The 17,199-nt window shown below is 41.4% G+C and overlaps 1 protein-coding gene across 1 annotated transcript in view; it reads right to left on the bottom strand.

Moving 5' to 3' along the window:
* Positions 1-17,199, bottom strand: part of mspo (M-spondin) — a 39,235-nt gene that overhangs the window by 12,788 nt on the left and 9,248 nt on the right. The gene's annotated exons all lie outside the window — the stretch shown is intronic.

The following is a 17,199-nucleotide window of genomic DNA, read 5'->3' as shown; positions in this document are numbered from 1 at the left end:
CCGAGCAGGGAATTGGGGAGAATACTTAATCGTATGTAAAGAGTGACAATAATTGGAGAGGAGAATGGTGGAAAAAGTGTCAGGAATCGGGGTTTTATTGCGGTTATTGGATGGGTGTTTAATATGTTTACTTATATGTGTTGGAGAATTTTAATTAATCTTGTGCATTGGGATGGGGTATATTTTCATAGCTCATAGCCTATAAAGTCTTAAATTTGTTCTATTTTCTCCTTTTTTTTGTCCCAGAACCGCAAGTAATTTAAAACTACTGTGCTCCAATTCGCGTTTGGCCTGAAAGTAATTTCTGGGAGACACTGTCACACCCCATGAAACCCCTATCCGTGGGAACCAACCTCTATTTGCCACACCACCACCCCCGCCCCCATCTTGTGGTCGGGTAGCCTTTGATGTTGTGGCTGCGGCTTTTTGTTTGCATGCTCCTCTTTGGCAGTCGCCGGCTCTCGGCCTCATCGAGTAACCTCAACACCAACATGCAACATCCACCAACCATCCAACATCCGTCGGCTCTTATTTGTCTTCAATTAACATTGCAACACGCCACTTGTGCCACTTTTTCTTCAGCCTCGGCTGCCGCTGCTGCTTCTGCTCTTTGCTTTTTTCCTGCTTTTTCTCTGCTTTTGCTTTTGTCTTCTTCCATTTGCCATTTTCATTTTGAGATATTTCTTTTGCGCTTTTCATTTGGTTCCGTTTCCGCTTTGCTTTTTATGGCCCGCTGGTGCCATGAGCTTATTTATTAGTTTTCCCACTCTCTCCCATCTCCACTCTCCATAGTGTGGACTTATTTTTAATTTACAAGTTTTTGTAGCAGTGCATTGGGAAGATGGCGCCGAGGGAGACTTGGTCTTTTTGACAAGAAGCCGTGACGATGACGACTAATGAAAGACTAAACTACAAAGCACATTGCTGCCTTTCAACTTTTGTGCTTTTGCTTTTTTGTGAATGCCGCCGGCTTTCAGCAACCGTGGATATTTTCTTTTCCTCCTCAGTAGCAACAAAAAACAAACAAAACTATGTCAAATGAAATATTATTTATATACTGGCATACTTTTTGTTTTTTTTTTTCGCCCATCAGTAGGGCACTCCGTGTAATTGACAAGTTTTGTAGCGTACTCTTGGGTCACTGCTGTCGAAAATGGATTGGAAAAAGCAAACTTTTCGAGGAAGGTTTTCAGCAGGTTTTGCTTGAATAGTGGGTGGTCAGGGCCAATAAATTGATTCTGGGAAAGTGTGTCATGTAGTACTTGCTTAAGCCAATTTATTATGCAATCAAATCAATTAAACAAACCGAGTAGTTTTAAAATTAAGTTGCTTTTCAATGGATATTTAATCCTGGACAATGGTAGATGAAGGTCATCAGACCAAGTCACACTGCCTTCACCTTTACTCTCCCTTTTATGGCCAAATCCACAAAAAGTACACATCACACAACCCATAAACATTAAGCGAAGTAATATCGGTCAATCAATTACGAAATGGCCGCAGAATAAGCATAATAAATTTGCAATTAAATGCTTAAATTGTGCAAATGGTTTACCGATCCGGAGGCTACGGGGACCGCGGTCAGTCAGGCGGTCCCCGTGGTTGCCACTTAAACGACCGCACTCTGCCCCTGGAGTCCGGCGTCCGGGGTCCGGACGGAATCCATTCGCCCAGATAAATGTTCGCTGTAAAAATACCAATTTGGCCATAGCCCCGCCCCTTCAGGGCTGCTCAGATGAATGGCGGGGGCGTAATTAATGCTTAATTATGCACATTAAAAGCCAAAAACAGCCACGAAGCTGCCGGAAATTACAGCCCCTACTGTATGTGTGGGTGTGTGTGTGTGTGAGGATGCCACATAATATGAATGCATGCCACGTATGGCACATAAATTTCAGTTAGCATTGAAATGAAAAGACATTGCGCTTGCAAAAGAGGGGGCAGATGGTGGGGCACTTTCTCATATCATAATTGAAAATCGGCAACCTTGGTGGCACAACAAACCCAAACATTTAATATCTAAAAAGTGCAATCTGGCAGCTGGCCAAAACTGTGACTCAGATCTGGGGGAACTTGCCCCGCCCGTGGCCTATGGCGCTTTAATTGCCAGAAAAATATGCTCGCAGCCAGTCAGGTATTAACAAATATATAAATTCATCCAATATGACACACATTTCACTCAATTTATGACGCACAGCTGACACACATTCGCCATATGTACGTACGCCCATATGGACCGGCTATATCCTGACTTTTGTCAGGTTTTTTGCTCGGCGCGAAAAATGAATTACGGGCGAAAGTCGACTCGGCTCGCATTTGTTTGCGTTTGGATGCTCAATTTCCTGCGATTTCCGCCGCGAAAAAATTTAATTATAGGCAATAAATTTGAATTTAATAGCCGAGGCATTAAGTCGCCGACACAGGCATTGTCTCTTGAAAAACCAGGTCTGAAAAAACACTGGGAAATGTGGTGGAGAAAGTACACATAAATAAGCCAGGAGAAGAAGGATTAACGCAGCTGAACGAGGCAGGAGAAACCGAGGGCAATGAGTGTGTCAGCACGTGTGCCGTTTGATGGCATGTTATGTGTATCCGGATGCTTAAATCTTGATCCCCGGAAAGCTGAAATTCATCAAAGCTTAATATTCTGCGGACGAAATGAATAACATATCATATCACCAGAACCCATTAATCCACGCACACACATATCTTTTAGAGATTGATGAGAAACTTTAATTAGAACAGCAATAAGGATTAATAACTCTAACCGCTTATTGGCTATAAAATTAGCTATATACCCGTATAGAGCCATGTCCCCCCAAGGATGCTAATTAAAAATTCATTTTCCACCGGCCCCATCCCCTTCCCCGAAGCTGGACTATTTGATTTTCTACTCACGCAGCGCACTTAATTATGTATGTCAAATATAATTGGCTTGTCAGTCCAGCCCGCAAAGCCCGAAACGCCGACAGACACGCTATAAATACATTAAAACCAAAAAATGAACTCGACAGGAATATAATAGAAGCGCGCACACCTGGCGTATACGTTATGTATTGTATTTGCCCAGCACTCTCGCATCTGCTAACGAATATCATTTCACGCTAAATAAATATTTGCATTCTACCTAATTTTAGCCGGCTCACATGGTGTATGCGTAATATATGAATTTTTAAAGCAGGACAACAAAGGGGAGCGGCGGCAACGGCAAATCTCTGACAATGTCACATGTCAGGTCGGAGATCCAGCCTTAAGACACATCCAGGAATGAGGCGGGGCACCCGACCACCCAGAGTCATCGCCCAGAATGACATTACGCATACGCCGCATATGTTGTATGCAAGGATGGCACTGAAATGTTGAAATTTTCATGCGCTCAATAAACTCAAGGAACTGGAATGAGGGACTTGCAACTGCAACTGCCACTGTGAAGGCGAAGGCGAGGGCGTGCCACAGCCACTGCCACTGCCATTGCATGTTAATAGTAATTTCTGTCATATTTGCCAGCAGAATTTTCAGTCACGAAGACTCTGCGATAAAATGTCAACTCGATGTTGCCTGTGATGTGGTAACCTAGATTTCGTTAAGGCAGTAGCATCAACACTGAGTACGTGGCAGATTTGCCAGTCGGAGACTCGCCCCCCAAACCGCAGAATACCAAATTCCACTCAGTGCCCACTCCGGGGTGGCTGGGCTCTTTTAACTTGAATGGCTGCAGGGTTGAAGGATTTTTAGTTGCATCTTGTGGCTGCCTCTTAGATTTTATCTTTGTGTTAATTAATGCGTGCAGCTACATGTGGGGATTAGGCCAAGATGTGCTCGGCCATCATCTGGCCAATTATGTAGGCAAACAAACGGCTCGGCATTATCCTTGTCAGTCATCCAGTCTCTCGGAAAGCGCCTCGAATTCCATTCTATTGACGCCATCACAATGAGCCGGCAAATGTTTGTGTGAGGCTCAAAGGGGATTACAAACGAAATTGACCAAAAACATAACAAGCTAACAAGATGCCTGTTGGCCTGCCCCAAAGACCAGTCCAAGCCGCACACACAGCAACAATGGAGAGCAACAACAGTTTATAAAATCATGTGACAAATGAGGGTTGCTTAGCTTAGTTAGTTGTCCTGTTATCTGACCGGTCCATCTGTCATTTGTCTAGGACCTTAAGGTCCTTATGACTTGTGCCTCTCTTTTGGGAATGGCTGGCTGCCAATTAGCCGCCATATCCAGGATTCTGTGGCCCGTGAAAGAGTGATTCTGGGCTCTGATTCTTGGAAATTTCAAAAACAAGCTCCAGAGGTAATCTTGTTAAGGATGGGATGCAAATCGGTCAAGATATAAAATACCGTAAGAGCCAAAATTCAATAAATATTTCAATTGTCTTCAAGGACAATGATATTTATATATCTCAGACATTGTTAGAAATGTGCTACAAATTGCCATTTTCCGTTTTGCAAGCCACTGATTTTGTAAAAAACCCTTATTGACTGTTTAGCCTGCTTGTTAAGTTGGACAATTCTGTGAATACAACACCTAAGGACATTTATCCGTCTTCCTATTCACTTGTCCCAGCTTTTTTCTTGCTTTTTTCAACGAACAGCAGGTCCTACATAAATGTTTTTTTCCTGTTGCCCGTTTCCTGTTGGCTGGAATGGAATGTGTGTTGGGTTTTTGGCTTACTTTCTGGCTACATTCATTATAATGGCTTATTGTAGCATGAAAAGTGTGTCAGTCATGTTAGACTGCAATGGCAAACAGGATGAGGCTAGAGGGAGAGGAAAGGACGAGCCAAGGAAGGCGCTGCCTGGCAGCCCAATGATTGTGGACTGAATGCATTGTCCTTTGTTTGCACTGCACTAAGCAAACACAAAAGCCAGACATTACCCACGCTAACACATACAGAGGCATAGGAGCTCATCCTTCGCAGACACACAGGCATACCCACACACGGACACAGACAGCAAGGACATACTCCAAACGACACACAAATTGATGCGCATCGCGTGTGCCGAGCCTTTTGTTATTTCTTAGCTCGTTTCCCTTGTTTTCGTTCGTTTCTTTTGCCTTTATATGTACTTGCCACAGTTTTTGATTGATTTCTTGCGGCAAGTCAGCGACATTGCCGCTGCTGTCATTTCAAAAGTCACTCAGGCCCCTCCTACACGCCCCGGCCTCTGGCAGTGGCTCCTGTTGGCTCTTGGCTCGTAAAGCGTCTGAGGAAAATAAGTAAAAGCCATAAAAACAAACTGAAATGGAACGAACACACATCCCCCATACACTTAACTGGGAAATTTTTTGTTGTCGTCAACACATTTGTTGCATTAAAATAATTGAACAAAATTGTAAAACAAATACAAGAGCAGCCCACACACACAGATTTCATCTGCCAGGAGGAATAAAATTTGTTATAAATTCGAACACAAATTAAACACATATTCTCTCCACAATCCAATAAAATATGAGTGCCTGAACAGAGCCAATAATATCTTTAATATTTCACCTTTTTTGTAGGAAATTAAGAGGATGCTCGTGTTTCCTACCATCAGCTAGCAAAGTTATTCAAAATACAATGCTTTGAAAAATAGAAAACCGGCAAAGCCCTTAGAGTTCTTTGATGCTCGCTGCGAAAACTACTCCAGCTGCAGCTTGTGTGTAAATAAAAATAGTTAAATAATGAACCCGAGAGGGAATTCATATCAGTGCAATTTGCAACCACACAAATGCTGGCTTCCAATCGATACTACGGGTAATAGTTGGGGGGAAATAGTTCCACTCTCTACCATACTTGATACCATTTAATCCCGACCCCGCATGCAATCTACCTCTGGCACTTTTCCATTTCCATCTCTCCGCTTCTTGTATTGCGACAAAGTGAAAATTAATTAGCAGTTGAACCCCCTGGAAAAATCCAAATCCAAAACAAGCCAGCCAACAATAGAACTTGGGACGTGAACAACAAGCCAGCAGTACCAGGTCCAATCAATAAGTCAAACGCTAAGCTTTCCCTCCATTAAATATGCAATTAGAAGCAGAGGATATGTGGAGGCTATCATGGCGTATACGTGCTGGGGCGACCCAACTTTAATTAGCAACTTTATTTAATTAATAAATATATGTGCATACATTCTACGGACGACGTTCTATTACATCCACACTCGGGCGAATAAAACAATCGGAGTATTGTTCCAGCTTAAAATCCAATTGCAATTAAAGTGCAAAGTTCAACAAAATACTCGTGCATTATGCACAACCACAAACGAGCAAATAACGCTCTTCGTCCTGCACACACACACATGCAGGATTGTGTTCTGTTAGTGTGTGTGTGTGTTGTGTTCGTTGTACTCTGCGCATTGCCGCGCATAAATAAACAACGCAAATTTGCAAATATAATGCACATGAAATTTACAAAATGGCTGCAGAAGCAGGGGATTTACGTGGGTGAATGTTGGGTGTAAGTATGGCTGTGGGTGGTATGGTTGTAGGGACTCTATAGGATGTAGGGGGGGGTAGAAGGCAAAAACTTTTGGCCGCGCCAACAAGTTTACACAACAAAATGGCGGCACCCATGCACACGCACACGAGTGCAACGTAAACAGCAACTAAAAAATGTACGTAAATGTACATGTATGTGTATGTTGAGTGTGTGCATGTGTTTGTGTATAAAATAACAAAAGTTTTTTGTCCTGTTGTTTTTGTTGATTTTGTTTTGTTGCAGGTAAACACAATGTTTATTGAGCGAACAAAACTTTTCACAAATGCCCTCAATCCGTAGCGTTATTCTTGAGGTTCTGGGTAATAGAGATTCCGTGAAATTTACTTTTTTTCTAGGATAATTATTAAAAATTAAATTCAGGAGGAAAATGACTTCTGTTCTACGCATTGTCAGAGCCCTCAGAAAGAGAAAAGAATACTGTTGTCTGTTTGTTTATTAGTGGAATTTTTAATCAAAGTTTCAAAAGTTGAAGGCAGACATTCTACCTGAAAGCGTGTATGTTTTTCTCTTTTTTTTTAGCCCCAACTCGTAATCAGGCGCCCACTTGGCTTGTATTTTGCTTTCTGCCCGGCTGCCGCTTTCTCCCCGCAATGTTTATGTAATTCCTTTGGCAGTTTTGTTGGCTAAACTCTTGAAACTTTGCTGCCATGTAAACTGTCAGCGTCTGCACACACACAGGCCCGCACACAGGAGCACACACGGGCCACGGGCCAGGTTCAGAGCGCTTATCGCACTAAAGTCTAAACTTTTGTTTACACGTTGCGCCCTCGAGACACGCACAAAAAATATACAAAAAGTAAAGCTGCCAAAGTATGACTTTGTTTACCTCAGCCCTCTCCATCTCCAGCTTCAGCTTCAGCTCTGTGTACTTTTTATATTTTCCTTAACAACATAAACCATAAAACCATTTATCGTGTGTTCTTAAATTTTGTGATAGTCTTTTAATTAAAGCTACGAAATTGGAATGAAATTGCTTTCGATTTGCATTTTTATCAATGCATCGATGTGAGTGAAATATTACGCATACGCCAGATACGCCAGCAACGAAATGAAAAAGACGACTGGCGGGACGGGAGTTCTCTTCATAAAAACGAAAAACAAACTCGTTGCCTGGCAAATATCCCATATGTGTATTTGTGACTTACTTGTGCAATATTTTTCTTGCAATATTTACATTTTTAGCATATTTATGCACTGCCAGACAACGTTGTTGTTATTTACTAGACCGTACAGCCATTGGCAATGCAAACGGAATTCAAGACTCGCCAGGTCGACACCGGAGACCGAAGAGCACCTTTCCTTTCGGCCAACAACTCATGATTCATGATTTTCGGCAGCAACTCTTGCAACTCTGTTAAGCCAGCAAATGGAAATAGTTGCCATGCCCAAAGAACTATGCTTGAAGCCAAAATACTTGACCAGGTTGAGGTTGAGGCCGCATAAAAGTTGCCCCAATAACTAGGAATAAATATACAAAGCAAAAAAAATAAAAAATGAAAACACAAAGCTCCTAGCAAAGCCACAAGCTGCATAGACCACAAGCTGGGAGTAAAAAACCCAACACACACACAGAAAAAACATCAGAATTCAATTTCCAATAACGAAAAAATGAAAGAGAAATAACATCAACAATATGGTAGGCAAAAACCACAAAACGGGTAAGCGGAAATGGCCAACAGTGTGCAGGAATAGTGTATGTGAATATTCATAGAAAACCGTCAGCTAAATGCCCTAAAAAATTGAATTTAGATAGCAGATTTTTCTCTATAAAACTTAATAGTTTTTGAGACAAGTACGACCCATAGCTTTTAATCTTTAATATTAGAGATGAAAATTGAACAGAAATAGAAACAAGACAAGAAACTCCTCAGGCAATATGCATCTTATATTCCCAGCATTTCCAATTTTCTATAAATATTACCCAGCCAATCTGGAGCTCATTCAGTTTTTTGCTTCAGGACTTTGGCCAGGACCACCTACGAAACACACAATTCAGCAAACAAAGTCGGCCACGAGACCTCACTTCATTGGCCGGAGAAAGAGGTCGGCAGGAGGCTTATCTCAGCCTTCAGCCCCATCTTGGCCTGGTCTGAGGCTGGTCTCCAGCTACTGGAGCTGCCACACACAACATATGCCACACAACACACACCTCCAAGTAGGTCACCTCTCGCTGGCATTGTTGTTGGGTGTGATTTGGTTTTATTTTGTGTGCGCAGCTTGTTGAAATATTTTTGTAACAAGCTAGAACCGAGTTCGAGCCAAAAGGCAAACAACAAAAACGAAACCAAAACCGAACAACAACCGAAAATTCCCTGGAACAACGAATAAAAGTTTTAAAAACTCGATAGCAAACCAAAGAGCAAATATGTTGCGACAATTAATTTTAATTAATTTTATGTTTTTGCCGAAAAATCTTTTCATTGATTTTCTTTTCGCTTAACCCTGGAATTTATGGTAGGGCTTGTTAATTTTCTTGTGGCTGGCCTGGGGCGAAAGGACTTCTTAAGTAACCGCAAACTGTAAACTTGGGACGGCCTTTAAAATGAAATGGAAACCGAAAAGTGAGGCGCCATTAACTCGGCTAAGAGAGAAAAAATGGAAGAAAAAGGCAACATGCCGGCTGGGATATCGATGTCGTTTTCGGCTAATGTGTGCTGATTTTTCTGGGAGGGTTGTGAGTAAGGGTTTAAGGCAGTATCCTACCCCATCGTATACCCAACCCTATTGAAGCCTCACTTAGGCATCGTTTAGCGATAAAGGCCATAACTTTAAACTGTAACGGGCCAACTGTAAATTGTGCAAAACTCAGTCACAAAAACAAAAGATAGAACATATTCTTTGTTTTGTGCCGTGGCTCCACTGCAGTCGAGAGTGAAAAATCGTTAACCTAATTTTCCAGCCACCCAGCTTCTGGAACCAGAGGTCCTTTCCCCGTTTCCCATCCTCTCATCCTCTGCCTGCCAAGCTGTTGTTGTTTTCCCTCAAAGCTCTTGCCGCCTCCATAAATTTTCTTTATCTTTATGACTTGTTTTGCTTGGCTTTCTCTCTCTTAGCCGCCTTAGCTCCCTTGGCTCCCTAATTTTCCCGATTCTATTTTATATATATGCTTTTGGGTATTTGGTTCGGCGTGCTTTTTTGTCAACGCACAGAGCCGCGAGTGTTAAATAAAGCATGCTTTTGGGTTCCAAAGCAAAAGCAAGGCCTCGAAACAAAAAACAAAAGAATCCCAGAAATTAGCTTTGGAAAATGTTTTTGGGGTTTTGTTTGGGATTTTTTTGTTTGCCATGTTGCTATTTAATTTTTACGAGTGGCTTGAAAGTTTAGAACACAACATATAAAGACAAGTTCTTTTTTATAACACTTTGAGATAAAGAAGTGTATGACATTCCACATAGATCTCATTTAATACCAGCGGTTTAATTGCATCACCAGCCAGAACTGGCACTTAATAAGCCTCGAACGCATCCGCAAATACAATTAAAGTCTTTTTTTCAATCGAATTATAACGATTTAACCAGACAATCTGTACTCGGCAAGGGAATCGCTTGAAAAGTTGATTATCATTAAATACTTGAACATGGGATTGATTGATTAACCGGTTGCCAGGTGCAAAATCAATTATAAATCGTAGAGTTTAACGATCGGACCACGTTGCGTATGCGTTACAAATTGTAATTGAATTTCCGAACCGATGCACGCTGCAGTCGAAATTTAATTAGCATCTCGGCCGGGCTAATTGACAGCCCAAGGGTCGAGACGAAAGTCGCCGTAATCTTGCTCCGAAAAGTAATCAAATTTATGGCCAGCAATTGGCAAAGCGCCAATAAAACACGGCCCGTAAGGCGGCCCCATAAACACGGCCATAACACAAAACAAAAGTAAAGTGAAAGCGAGCGAAAAAGATGCAAGAAAGTGCCAAAGCAATATGCAAATGAATAAAATGCTCATCGTCTTCGTTCGTCCTGTCAAATGGCCAACAGCTGGCTGCCAGCGACCAGCAGGCAGCCTTCCACCCATAAACAGGCCAAAACAATGGGCATGGTCATGAATACGAGGACGAATGGTGGAAGAAATCTCTTTGAAGAAATTTTCAATTAAATACGCAAAAAGGAGTCAAAGCCGAAAAGGAAAATTAGGAATTAATTAAGACAACGGCGGAGTGGACTGGACCATCCTGGCCTGGACCAGCCTGGCTAGGCTATTGGGTATAATTTCAAGCGGAAACCCGCCAAACAAACACAACTAACAACAACGCCTTGGGTCAGGACGAGGAAGCTGGCAAACTGGCGGCTGGAAATTTATTTGTGCGTTGATTGCGCGCAAATGATGATCATTTAATTAAGCACGCAACGGCGAGCAGAAGAGATGGGAGCTGGGCCTCGGTTTGGGTTTTCCATTCCCTTGCTTGGCTTTCCTTTTGACTTGGAAATGGATTGGGCCAAGAAGCAAGAGCAACTGCTAGGGAAACCCTGCTGGGATGGCTGAGATGGCTAAGATGTCTGGTGGCCGGATGTGGCTGGCCAGTTCAATCTGTTTGTGTTTTGCATTTTCCTGGAATTTTATGGCCTACTCTCCTCCGCGAATGCCAGCGTTATTATTAAATTCTCTTCTCGTTTTTTTTTTTTGTTCTGCGGCCAGGACAACATCCCCACTTTGATTGGTTTACTTAACGGCCTGTCGTTGAGATTTTCCCAGGCTGCTCTTTTATTTTCCATATATATTTCGTTGATTTGAAATTTAAATTGTGCGGTTTCTTTACAGCCTTAAGACTGTAATCCCCTCTGTTTTGGAAGGACATCTTTGTATTTATTTTTAATTAAAAAGCATTTGTGGCCAAATTATTCGAGTTACAAAAGAGACTAATTACGGTTTGATACAAAGTTTTTGATTTCAAAAGAGCGCTTTATAATTGATTCAAATTTCATAATTAATTGCTAAAAATATTTTTAGCTGGAAACTGGAAAACTTTTGTAATATTAGATGGACCAATTAAACCAAAAATTGTTTCCAGTTCCCTGACCAAACATTTTGTCGGCTAGTGCTCTACAGATTTTTGATATAAAATGAATTTTTCATCAGTCCCGCAACTTATTTGCTGGCATATTTCATTTATCAAAACATTTATGAAGCCCGTAAAAACGAAATGGGATTTTTGTTTTTCCCCTCTTTGGCCCCTCAATGGCAAAAGTTTTTCGTCCTCTATCAGGACTAACTGAGTGGTAACTAGTTTTTCCCAGCCATCGACTAAAGCGCGCTCCTGGGATTTTGCCAATACCGCATTTTGCAGTCATACATATAAGAGAGGGCGCTTGTACGCTCCAGTACGAGTTTGAGTTCTTGGAATACACACATCCACTGAACCACCCAATGACCCACCACCACCACCTTGTGATCCATTTCCTAGACAACGTTGCGGCAATTTGCGCACAAACACAGACACAGCAGCGCACAGGACACAGCTATTGGAGAGACATTAATACCAAATGAAAATTGAAATTATGTCTATACACTCGACAAAATTTTATGGCAGGCTGGGGGAGGACAGAGTTGGGGGCTTGCTGTCTGGCTCAACGCGCACAAACACACCCCAACCACACACACAAGCCACCCACCACCCCCAAACACACACACACACATAATCAATGATAATCCAACGGCGTATTATAACCGCATTAACAGTTAGGCACGTTCGGATACAATTCGTTACGTTCTGATAGATTTTCGTGTTCATTTCAGATAGCAGATAGCAGCCGAAATATAATTGTATACGATTTGTGGTATATACCACCCACCCAGAAATACAATTCAATTGCAACCAGTTGGTATCCTTTTTTTCGAGCCATGTCGAGCGGATTTAGCCACAGGCTTTTGGCTTCGAAAAACCGTAAACCATAAAATCTTCATTATTTTTGGCCACAGCCATGTACGCGTTGCACAAAAAACGTCAATGAGACAGTAGATCCGGGGATTGTTCGGTTCTGACCACAAAATCAATCAAAAAGCGAATGAAAGATCATTATGAAGAGCTCAGACAGCCGCAAGATAAATGACATTTTAAAAGTCTGACAGGCTGGAGCAGCTGTGATCGAATTTCCTCATCAAAGGCATTGATAAATATTGTTTAAAAATCTGTTTTAAAGTTAAATTCAGTGGGGAACCAGTCTCCAATCAATGTCTATTCAATATGGAAGGAAACTTTGCCCCTATAGCCGAAAAAGGAAAACTATTTTCCGTGGAAATTTGATTATTCCGCCGGTTCCGCTCTGGCCAAACTGCATTAGTGCATAAATCCATGTCAAGTCGACGTCAAATTCAATTAGCTGACATAATTCCATTTTGGGGCGCTGACAGATGGCAAAATGTTGCCCGAAAAACGGGCTAACCCTCTTTCATTCTGCACCCTTCGGCAGAAGTTGGCAACCCATACATATAAACACATACATATACATAGATAGCGACAGAGTGTAGTCATAAATTTTGAAAATGGCAGCGGCACGTGGAAATTAAGTGATGAATACTTTAGGGCGCATAAACTTGCTGCCACAAAGTGTGAGCCACGAAGAGAGAGATACAGGATACAGGCAGTGCCGCTATGGGCGGGGGTGGAGCTTAAGTCGATTTAGGTCGCTATGCCCGGCCATATAAAATGTGAAATTGCTGAAGCGCATCGACACACACACAGAAATATTGAAAAATATGGCAAGCGCTGAAAATTTTGCAAAATATTTCCCCCCAGCCAATGGTGTGGTGCGTGGCTTTTGGGCTACGTTCTGCGCCGGAGAACTCAGCTCCAGGACACTGCTCTGGTCCACTTACCGGCTCTTTCCTCTTCGAAAGAGATGCGCTAATCCAATTATTATCAATTCAGTGACAGAATCGACGGCCAGCACCCCTTAGGTGCGTTAAAAATAAACAGTGACCCCCAGATCTCATACCATTTCATCGGTCAGCTAAAGGACTCTGGTGCTCTTACCTGAAAAGAGAGAGGAAACAAACAAAAAGGACTTAGAATTAATTTCTTTGGAAAGTAAATAGACAATGCTTATCAATATCTTAGGGGATAACTCTTTGGCAGGACCTACATCAAAGTGGAGCTGAGAGCGCTATTTATCCATTAAGAGGACTCATTAAAAATTCAAGAGCCACGATAAGTATGGCGCCCTAAGCTGGAATCAAAGTCAACTGCTTTGTTGGTATTAAATTTTTAAAACAAATAACAATATTTGAGAGCCACATGGCCCCCTCAGGGTCGCCGCCCAAATGCAAGGGCAAACAAAGTGAAAGGGGGTCCTGAAAATTATCTGGGGAGCATCAAAGTTGCCAAAAGGTTACAGGCTTTTATTTTTCGTTATTTTTGTTTTCATACTGATTGTGAAATCGATAAAGTAAATCGCTGATGCGATAACATAATAAATTCTACGTTTTACGCTCAACTACCTCTCATCGAGGGTACCTTTTGGATGTTTCTGTTATAAAGAAGGTGCTGCTGATATTTATATACCTATCATCCGGGTTCTTCCATGAAAGAGGGTCCACATAAATTTTTATGATCCCCCAATTGTGGAGAAGGAGCATGCTTGCGCGCCTGAAAGTATGCAATGCAACAATCAATTCAGCTCCTTATTTTATTTGTTTGTTTGTTTGTTTTCATGTTGTGCACATAATTCAATGGAAGCCCAAACACACACCCACCCACACACACATGCCCATGCCCATCGATAACAATAAGAGCAACCCTTTTTAGGTCCTTTGTTATATTGTGTGTATGAGTGTGTCTGTTTAACCCTCGAGGAACTTCCGCACTCAAAAGTTAGCCACAAAAAAAGGGCTGGCAACAGCGAAATGGCATATGATGCTTGGGGTCTCAAGAGGTCCTTACATATCAGAGATGGCATCCTGCAACCTGTGATTACGTTACAAAACATGACCCCAAGTAGCACAAAAAAAATGCCCCTCCATTTCAAGACATTTTTGAAACAAATTTTCAATTTGTGAGGCTTTTCAAATCATATTTTTGGGCATCTCTAACATTTTTTAAAAAGCTCTAACCTTTGCCCTTTAAAAACTTTTTTTAATACCCAATTCCCTTTGGCAGAAACTGTACTTTCATTTTTGCTGATTTGACATTTACTTTAAAGTCAGACAGAAGGCAAAAAAATATATATTATGAGTGGCATTAAAATTTGATGACTGCTCCCGCCAGGTCCCAGGGCGAGAATCTCTGGGATTCAGATGACTTTGTAAGGATTTCCAAGGAATTCAATTGTCAGCAATAAATCGAAGTTGGCCATAAAACGCAGTAAAGGCCAAAACAAAAGGTTTTACAATTTTAACAGGAACCGGACGTTGGATAATTGAATATAATTTAAAGATGCTGTCTGTTCAGACTAGACTGCCCACTCAATTGCCAACCCAAGGGATCCTTTCATAAACAGCTCCCAACATATTTCAAATGTCACAAAAAAAAGAACGAGGGCAGGGTCAAAGGGATGTGCAGAGGTCAGTGCGTCAGCTTAAGTGAAAGTGTTTTCTCTCCGCCGAGCTGCAGGAAAGTGCCACATAAATTTTTATTTAAAGAACAGCAACAATAAGAAAAGTTTATTACACATTCTGGGGTGTTACGGGGGTTAACCTCCGCTTAAGTCGCTATATATAGACTCCGACGTTAATTGAAAGTTAGTGCTGCGTTTTTATTAACACTTTCGGACCGTCTGGGTCGGGTTGTTAATTAAGTTAAATGTTCTCAAAAAAAAGAGAAAGAAGCAAAGCTACAGAAATTATGCAGCTCGAGGTCTTAGTTAAAGGTATTAAGCGAAAGTTACTGGCACTGGCCAGGAACTAAACTAACTTGCCACAACTTTGCTTACAACTTTCTGACCTTAACAATAATTTACACTTTACCTAAAAGTTGGCCCAACTCTTGCCACTTTTCGCCTACCACCCCCTTTCTTGCCCTTCCAATAAGTCGTTGCGGTCGGTTAACGCGACAATAAAAAACACTTAAAAAAATGTGCCCATTGTTGTTGCTAAAATATAGGATAAGGAGAGTGGGGCAAGGAGCATGTGGCATGGGGCATGGGGGAAGACTTCCAGCAAGTAAGAAACTTTTAATAAAAAGCAGTAACATTTTGGGGTTGCTTCGGCTTTGCGGCCAGAAAAGGGACCATCGTCAAGTGAAAGTGCCCGAAAGTTGGGCGTGGAAATTGCAATTTCTTCTAGATTTTATTTTTGTTCTTGTTTTTTTTCTGAGGCGTGGCGCATTGAGGCATAAATAACAGCAACATTATTCACACCAAAGCAACAACACTGGTCGGGAGACTAGAGACTAGAGAAAGTGCCCCCGCGCGCCTTGTATGTTTTAAGGATTTCGTTGTTTTTTGTTATTGTCCTGTGGCCGGGAAAGAGACAGGCCATCTCCCCCGGAGAAAGAGATAGATGGCCTTCCAGCCAAGTTAAGAGCAAGTTTGTCTGCCAGGCAATACCGAAACCAGCAGCCAAAGTTTATATTTGGTTTATTTACGCTTAGCCAAGTTTTTTTCCACATTTATTTTCGAGGGTGTTGGCCTTCGAAAGTGAGTAAATTTTTTAACGCTTTACCAAATTTTCTGGGGCTTCAAAGTAGCTTTTCGTGTATTCTTCGTCGTTTCATTGTTGGGCGAACGGAAAAAGTCGAAACTTTGGCGCATTTTAAATATGCAAACGTGAGTTTTATGTCCCATGGCACCTCTCGGCGAATACAAAAAACAACTTTTTTAATAGACACAAATCAGGTGTACACATGTTGTGAAAAACAAAAACAATTTTAGCTTCTCAAGTGAGAACAATTTTTGGGAAGCAAAAAAAATCCTCAAGAAGGGGAATTTTGGCCATTATTTAACCATAATTCGTGGGATGAAATACAACCCCTAATACGAACCCTAATTAGGTTAAGCTACAACCCCGTACAGGTAGCCTGTAACCTTTCTCAGAGGCTTATATTTATTTCCAGCAGCTTATGGGTTTTTATTAAATTTTTTTCCCACAATTCTTCCCCCTCTCATTTAAGGGGACCCCCCCCATTCTCGGTTTTAAAAAATCGATTTTTTTTTTTTAATTTAATTCGAACTTGTAACTATTCAAGAATGTTCCCTGAAAATTTCAAGTAAAAATTTCAAAAACTCTTGAAGATATAGCCGATTTATGGTGGAAGCCTCAGGCGACGGCGAGAGCCGTCTCAAAACTTTAAACGCGTTTTTCTCGAAACAGTGTTTTCACGACTGGCGCATGAGGTTACTCAAAAACTATTAATCCAATCGGTTCCAAATTTTAACACGTTATACATATATAGCTCTCGTATGAACTAGGATAAATCAAATCGGTGAAGATCTTCTTTACTTTTCAACTCGATTTATGGCTGAAAATAATGGAAATTTTCAAAAAAAAATTTCAAAGGTCCGCCATTTTGTTAATTTTTGAGCGAAGTTAATAATCCTAGTTCATACGAGAGCCAAACATGTACTTTTTCTAATCCCGTTGGAATTTTTGGATTCAGATGTTCCAGTGAGCGGAAATCACATGCGCCGCCGAAAAGAAGGGCTTTTCTTTGATCACAAAAAACAACAACAAAAACAAAAAAAAAAAAATTCTGTGAAATGGTTTTCTTCCTTTTTGTGTCTTAATATATGTAAGCACAGTTACAACCCTAAAAAATAATTTATGTTCATTT

This window comes from Drosophila bipectinata, chromosome 2R (assembly GCF_030179905.1).
Source record: "Drosophila bipectinata strain 14024-0381.07 chromosome 2R, DbipHiC1v2, whole genome shotgun sequence".
NCBI classification, from domain to species: domain Eukaryota; kingdom Metazoa; phylum Arthropoda; class Insecta; order Diptera; family Drosophilidae; genus Drosophila; species Drosophila bipectinata.
This window is presented reverse-complemented; position numbering and strand designations above follow the sequence as displayed.